Source organism: Solanum tuberosum, unplaced genomic scaffold, assembly GCF_000226075.1.
Source record: "Solanum tuberosum cultivar DM 1-3 516 R44 unplaced genomic scaffold, SolTub_3.0 scf00445, whole genome shotgun sequence".
Classification (NCBI taxonomy): domain Eukaryota; kingdom Viridiplantae; phylum Streptophyta; class Magnoliopsida; order Solanales; family Solanaceae; genus Solanum; species Solanum tuberosum.
Window position 1 is genome coordinate 21740 of NW_006239374.1, and position 7580 is coordinate 29319.

At 32.7% G+C, this 7580-nt stretch overlaps 1 pseudogene; it reads right to left on the minus strand.

Moving 5' to 3' along the window:
• Positions 1–3818: 3818 nt before the first annotated feature.
• On the minus strand, positions 3819–6075 carry LOC102583172 (subtilisin-like protease SBT1.2; annotated as a pseudogene).
• Between the last annotated feature and the right edge of the window lie 1505 nt (positions 6076–7580).

Below are 7580 nucleotides of genomic sequence, written 5' to 3' on the forward strand. Positions count from 1 at the left end.
ATTAAAAAAAATTGTTAAAAACGGGTCGGGTAGTTTATTTAAAAGGGGGGTATATCTAGACCTTTTAGAATAGTTTAGGGATATATTTGACCCTTTTTCAATGCCACGTGGTAATGTAAAAATGACGTGACAATTCCATTTGGCGTTTAACGCCCATAAGGGCATATCTAGACGAAAAGTTGGACGGCGAGGGCACAAGTGAGCCAAACTTTAAATGGATGGTATATCTATACCTTTTCGAATAGTTTAGGGGCATATTTGACCCTTTTCCCTTTTAGGAATAATAGCCTTCTACTAGTTGAATAAGGCTGGGTATATGTATTGGTAGTGAAAGATAATGAAATTCATAATAATTGTGTATCCAATACATAACTATGAACATGTTACATACTAATTTGTGTTTCAATAAATTAGGGTTATGTATCAGAATTAATAATTGCAAATGATATATTGTACACGATAAAATTGTAATGGATCATAAAGGTGAAACAAATTAATTATAGATTAATTTAAGAATCAAAATCAACTAGATACATTAAAAGATTCGATGAAAGCAACAAAAAATCAAAAAAATAAATCAACAATTTGATATGCTAATAGCAAAAAAAAAAAATGATGAAGAAATCCTTCCACACATTCTCCTTTGCTTTGTATGAACTCTGGTAGCTTTTTTCTCATTTTCAACAATGGCGTCACCCATGGATCTCGACTCAAAGTCCTTACCGGAGCCACCAACAACTCTTGATAAAATTGTAATGTATCATAATGTTGAAACGAATGCATTATACATTAATTTAAGAAATAAAAACAACTATATGCATTAAAAAAGTGAACTCATATTTATCATAAAAAGATGAAAAACAAAAAATCAGAAAAAAAGTCATCAATCTGATCTGCTGAAAACAAAAAAAAATGATGAAGAAATCTTTCTACACTTTCTCTTTTGCTCTGTATCAACTCCCGTAGCTTTTTCTCACTTTCAACAATGGTGTCACCCATGAATCCCGACTCAAAGCCCTTATTGGAGCCACCAACAATTCGACTCCCCCCCCCCCCTTTTGGGCGTTTTTCCACAATCGATTTTGAAGTTGAAGATGCATCCTTCTTCAACTAAATTTGTAGATAAATATTTAAAAGTTAAATTATTAAAAAATATAAAATTATGTCATTTTTTTAGATTGAGTGAATAATATAAACTAGGACAGAGAAAATACATATTAGACATGAGTTATACATTTATTATATCAGCTATTTTTATTTTATACAGTTGGATGATGTTGGGTTCCAAAGTGATTAGGGCATCATGCAGAAGCTTACAATTGCAAATCATATGTTGATAAATCAGACGACAAATAAAACTATAATAAAAACATATTATTGATATAGTTTGGTCAAGCGACCTACATATTATAACACTAATATTGAAAAAACATAAATATGTTTAGGAAAAAATCTCCTCATAAACAAAAGTATCTAAACGACTACATTGTGAATTCTATTGTTGTTTTGTTATGAAAATATGGATCTTCAATTTATAGATCTCAAAACTTTTTTTTTAAGGAAAGAATAAACCAAATATGGAAAAAAATTATATTTTCCTTTCAGAAAAGTAAAAAACATTTATGGTAATGTTTTGTCTTTTCTTTTAGGAAAAAATAAACTTCAAATAAGATAAGAAAATTAGGACAAAATCCTATTATTTGATTATTCTTCTTTTTCTTTCCTTCGTTTGGCACAACTCATTCTTCAATTCCAAGTCAACCCATATAATTTGGTTGATCCGTTTTTTACCGGGCTGACCCAACTGTAGTAATTAAACTGATCTGGCCATATGGATACCTGTAATGGAAAGGGGTCATTTGCACTTTTTTCCCTATTTTGTATTGATCTATAATTTCGTACCTTTAAAGTAGATAAATTTTATATGAAGCATAAATTTATATTTTTATCATAATATTCTATAAATTATGCATTACATCCTTAAAGAACTTATGTACCGCTAGATCAGACGCCAACCTATTTGAAGGTCAAACTATACAATTAAATGATAAAGGGTAAGTTTCACTTTTCATTGCTCACCAAAAATAATTACGATCGTTATTCACATATATACAAAGAAAAAGAGTATTTTATATTATATATACTAGATAATGTTGCCCGTGCTACGCACGGGCCCAATAATATAAATGGTATATTTTGGGGCTAATAACCGAGTTTTTGAAGCGATTGTTTGTGTGGATAAAAGAATAAGTTTTTTTATCACAAACTTGTACTTTCTTTGACGCTATTTAAGGCATAATAAGACTACCCACATACAACATTTTTGAAATATTTTATGTTGTCAATTATCATGATTTATAGTATTTTTACGCAATTTTTAAATATAAAAAAAATAAGACAAATAAATTAAAATGGACCCAATATATGTTATTTTTGTTGTCTCAATTTATGTGACACAAATGAAATTTGGAGAGTCATCCAAATTTCCATATTTTTTTTAAATGTTTGAAGTTATTAATTATTGTGATTTATAATATTTTTATGTAACTTTCAAATAACGTACATTACTGGTCACTTTGTCCTAATTTATGTGATATGGATAAAATTACAAAATTAACCCTTTTAAAATGTCTTTCAGATATTTTAAGTTGTTAATTATTATTATTTATAATACTTTTTTGGTAATATTAAAATGATATGTGTTATTTCTTCTGTCCCAATATATGTGAGACTGACAGAATTCTGAGAGTCAACCTATTTTATTATATAGCCTTTAAATATTTTAAAGCTTTTTAAGTCATTTGTAAATGATATATGTTGCTTCCTTGATTGAGACTTTTCCATTTGTGATTAAAAGTCCCACAAGTATAATATATAATATTCAGGATTGGGAAAAGTCCCAATCTTGAATATTATATATTATACTTGGGTATAAAATATAATTTTAAAAGTCCCACAAGTATAATATATAATATTCAGGATTGGGAAAAGTCCCAATCTTGAATATTATATATTATACTTGGGTATAAAATATAATTTTAAAAGTCCCACAAGTATAATATATAATATTCAGGATTGGGAAAAGTCCCAATCTTGAATATTATATATTATATACTTGGCCCTAACTCTCTTTTATAATATAGTAGAATAGAATAGAATAGAATAGAAAGTAGAATAGAATAGAAAGTAGAAAATAGAATAGAATAGAATAGAAATAGAAAAATATACATAAAAGTGTCCATGTAAATTAATTATAAAGACTTTTCAAGAAAACTCATAGGAATGTCCCTATTATTTTTCGTGTCATATTAATAAGTTTAGCATGAACGTCCCAATTACTTTTTGAAGTCACCAGAGAGGAAAAGACTTGGACTTTCTTTTTAGCAATAACAATATTTTCGAAAAAGGGTAAAAATGCTTTTGAATTATGCGAAATTGAATTAAAATAGTTTGGTCTAAAAGTATCCGTACTTAATGTTTTCTTTAGTTTCTTAATCTTCTCCAGCAAAATCATCTGTAGAACTCGTCTCCGTAATTCCCCATTGTGTTCCCAAAGATTTCAACACTTCTAACTGAAAAAAAACAATCATGCTTTCCCTGCGGGATGCTAAGAATGTCACTGTCAAGTTTCTGGATCAAAGGGTGCGTTATTACGTAGACGACAACTAATTTTTCAAATTTGAGTATGAACCGAAATTCCCACATATGGTCACTCAAGTAATATTTTTTTTAAAAAATAATGAAAAAGTAACCTAAAGTATATAGCGAAAACAAACAACATTTTCACCATAATCAAATGTATGAATACTTTATGCACTTATAAAGCCAATTTTTCACTCGGCTAACACAACTGCAATTGGACTTCTCACTGAGTGCCTATTAGAACTCCATTTCAAGAATCCATCGACAACATTATCGTTTGAGCTGTTGGTTGTCTTGGAAAATGTCACTTGGTATGTTAACTTCTGGTTCAACCGGGAAAAATTTAGCTCTGTGGGTTCAACTTCCACGACAACACCTTTTGGTGAAGCTACCTCCACTTTGTAAGATGATGTAGCATCACCAACGTTGGTCACAGTTCTGGTATATGTCTGAGGAGTTGATCCAAGTCCAAATATGGAAAATGAAGGATAGTTTAATTGTGCTTCAGGGATACTTTTCACCTTCAAACAATTCACCTGACGTTGTAACATTTTACCTATCTCTTGATTGGCGTAGCTTAAACCACAAAAATAAGGTACATACTCCGCAAATGGGGTATCATAAACTAGTCCTGGATCATTTGCCCTCGATGGATTAACATGTCCTGCACCAATTGCATAGATATCAGCAGGAAGGAGCCTTTCATCAAGTATTGGACTACTGGCAAGGCTTAATGTGTCAGCGGTTGTCATGATTGCAGACTTAAATAACAGCAGGAGACCAATCAGGATGTGCACTCTTCAGCAGAGCTGCTACGCCACTAAGGTGAGGGCAAGACATTGAGGTGCCTGATATAATATTGAATGTGGATTTGGTGTTCTTGTTGTCATCCACGGAGGTAGGCCAAGCAGCAAGGATATTAACACCAGGACCGATTATGTCAGGTTTCAAGATTCCAGGACTAGCTCTACTTGGTCCCCGAGAAGAAAATCCAGCAACTATTGGAGCATTTTTATCTCCAATTATTGTTCCTTGGAATGTGATTGTAGCAACAGGGTTTAATATTGAGTTTGTATAAGCACGAATTCTTAATCCATCTGCAGCTGAAACATCCAATGCTGGAAGAACATGAGCATCAGCTGATTTAGTGACACCATATTGTGACGGTTTGATGACAATCATGCCAACACCTCCAGCATCCTTCACAACTTGTCCTTTATCAACATTGGCTACACCACCGAATGCTAAACATAATACTATCTTTCCTCTTATAGCAGGGTCAGTGAGTGACCCTGGTCTGCAATAAGGGGTTTCAGATTGATCTTTTGCATTTTTTGCAGCATCAAATAGAGTGAAGAATGTCGAGTTGGAAATCTTTGGACGATAAGCAGATTCCCCTTCAAATTCCTCCCCATTTCCAAGCTTAATAGTAGCTTTTATCTTCCTATCAAGCGTGCTGGCACCTACTGTAAGAATCCAAGGGGCTGTGTTTCCTGCTGAGGCATGCCAAGGACCACTATTTCCAGCAGAGCAACTTACAAGAATCCCTCTTTCCGTTGCACTGTATGCCCCGATAGCAATACTGTCAGCATAGAAAGGAACTGATCTTCCACCAAGGGACACTGAAAGAATATCTACGCCATCATCTATAGCTGAATCCATGGCAGCTAAAATATCAGAGTCAGAACAACCATCAGAATTACACACCTTATATATGGCTATGTGAGCAAGAGGGGCAACACCAACAGCAGTGCCATTTGCATTGCCATATACATTAGCACCTTTCACAAAGGCTCCTGCAGTTGTGCTTGCTGTGTGTGTACCATGTCCAATACCATCTATCGGGGAACCATTGCCAAGTTGGTAAGATCTGGCTCCAATGAGCTTGTTGCTACACTTGTTGATGAAATTGGACTCGCAAACTCCCTTCCACTTAGCAGGCGGGGGAGGCATCCCAACATCGATAAAAGAAGGATGGTCAGGAATAATTCCAGTGTCTATAACTCCGATGATCACGCCTTTCCCATAGTTGGAATCCTTCCATATACCCATGTTCTGCTGCAAACCAAGAAAACTTGGAGTATGAGTAGTATCCAAGGACAAAATCCTCTGTTTCTGAGCAGAGACAAAGCCATGTTTCTTCTCCATTTCCTTCACTTGTTCTGAAGTTAATCTTGCTGCAAAGCCTTTCATCACATTGTGATAGGAATAGATCATGCTAGCAGCCTCTTCATTTCCACTCGAGCTAATTGCGGTAGTAGTTTTAGGCAAAAAAGAAAGGTAATAGCTATCTAAATCCGTTAACGATGATTGAGTAGTAATTAGGCTTTCAGGGGATTCAACATGGACTATATAAATCTCTAGATCACTCTGAATAGTAGGCCATGGGAAAGAACAGAAGATGAAAACAAGAAGGATTTTCAAGAATCCCATGGCAGCAAATACAAGAACTGATGATGTATTTGGAAAGTGTATCTGATGAATTTTTCTGCTTTGAAACGACTGTCTATTTATAGTGCTTCTTTGTTCATGACTTTATTTAGCTAGTAGGAAAAAAAGAATAATGTGGACAAGATAATTAAAAGTAATAAAAGATAAGAAAAGAAAGGACACCAAGGGTGTGTTTGGTAGGAAGGAGCCAATTTTTTCATGTTTGGTGGGGTTAAATGTTTTGGAAAATGTTTTCCAAATCAACTCATTTACCTCAAATTTAAGGAAAATGACTTTTCTTCAAAACTTAAGCAAAACATTTTCCAAAACTTTCTTTCAACTTCAAATGACAATTTATTTTTTTGTTGAAAGAATCAATTTATGTTGTTCCTACCCTCAAACCAGCCCCCATAAAAAAATATTTAAAGCTTGTTTTTTTAAAATGTTTTTAACTTCAATTTTTTTACCCCACCCTCAGCCCTACCCCCACCTACCCTCGACCCCCCCACCCCCCAAAAAAAAATTTAAGTTTATTTTTTTAAAATAGTTTCTATTCTAGTAAAAATAAAAGATATTTCTCAAAAAAAAAATTCATTCATAAATCAAACACTAAAAATCTTTTTTAGAAAATATTTTCTACTCACCAATCAAACATGAGAAAATAAGTAAAAAATCTACTTATTTCCAGGAAAACATTTTCATTTCATACCAAACACACGCTAACTGTGAATGAGACTAGTTAAATTGAACTTTATTCTATGAATTTGTAGAATTTCCAAAACTTTCCACTGTAAATTTGCTTAATTATATTTGGATACAATGAACATCTTTCTACATACAATACAAATTTTTAACTGTTAAATCACTTTGTAATAAAAAGCTGCAAATATTCTGTCTAAATGAAGTTGCAATGCATGTTCTCAAAAACATGCAGCTATTCAAGATCCTTCATCCATCCAATCACTCAAATAGATAAAAGCTTCGGAACTCAAATTTTAAAGTGTGTCATATCGCAAACGTGAATCATTTTAAATGAATAATATATCAATAGCTTTGAAATATCGAGATGAGCTCATATCTAAAATTTAGGGTGTTCAGAGGAGATTTGAATTGATCGAGATTTAAAAAATAATAACAAAACTAAAGTTTGGTTAATTTAATTTCTTTGCAAGACGAAACGTGTTACATGGATGATGATCTCCTTCAATTGTGGAGATTGGACTTGCGTGGACATTTGACATGTATAGTTGGCATGTCGTGAATGATAAAGCTAGTAAGTCGCACGCGGGTTCGACCGAATTCAGTAGATTTTGCTCAAATAATATATTTTATGTTGAAAAAATTATCAAATATATATAAATATTAAATTTAGAATTCATTATAGATTTCTCGCTTGACCACAAAATGTTAAAAAATAAAAAGTGTCCACGTGAATTAATTACAACGTATTTTCGAGGAAACTCATAGGATTATTGTTTTTCTTGCCCTATTAATATGTTAAGCATCAA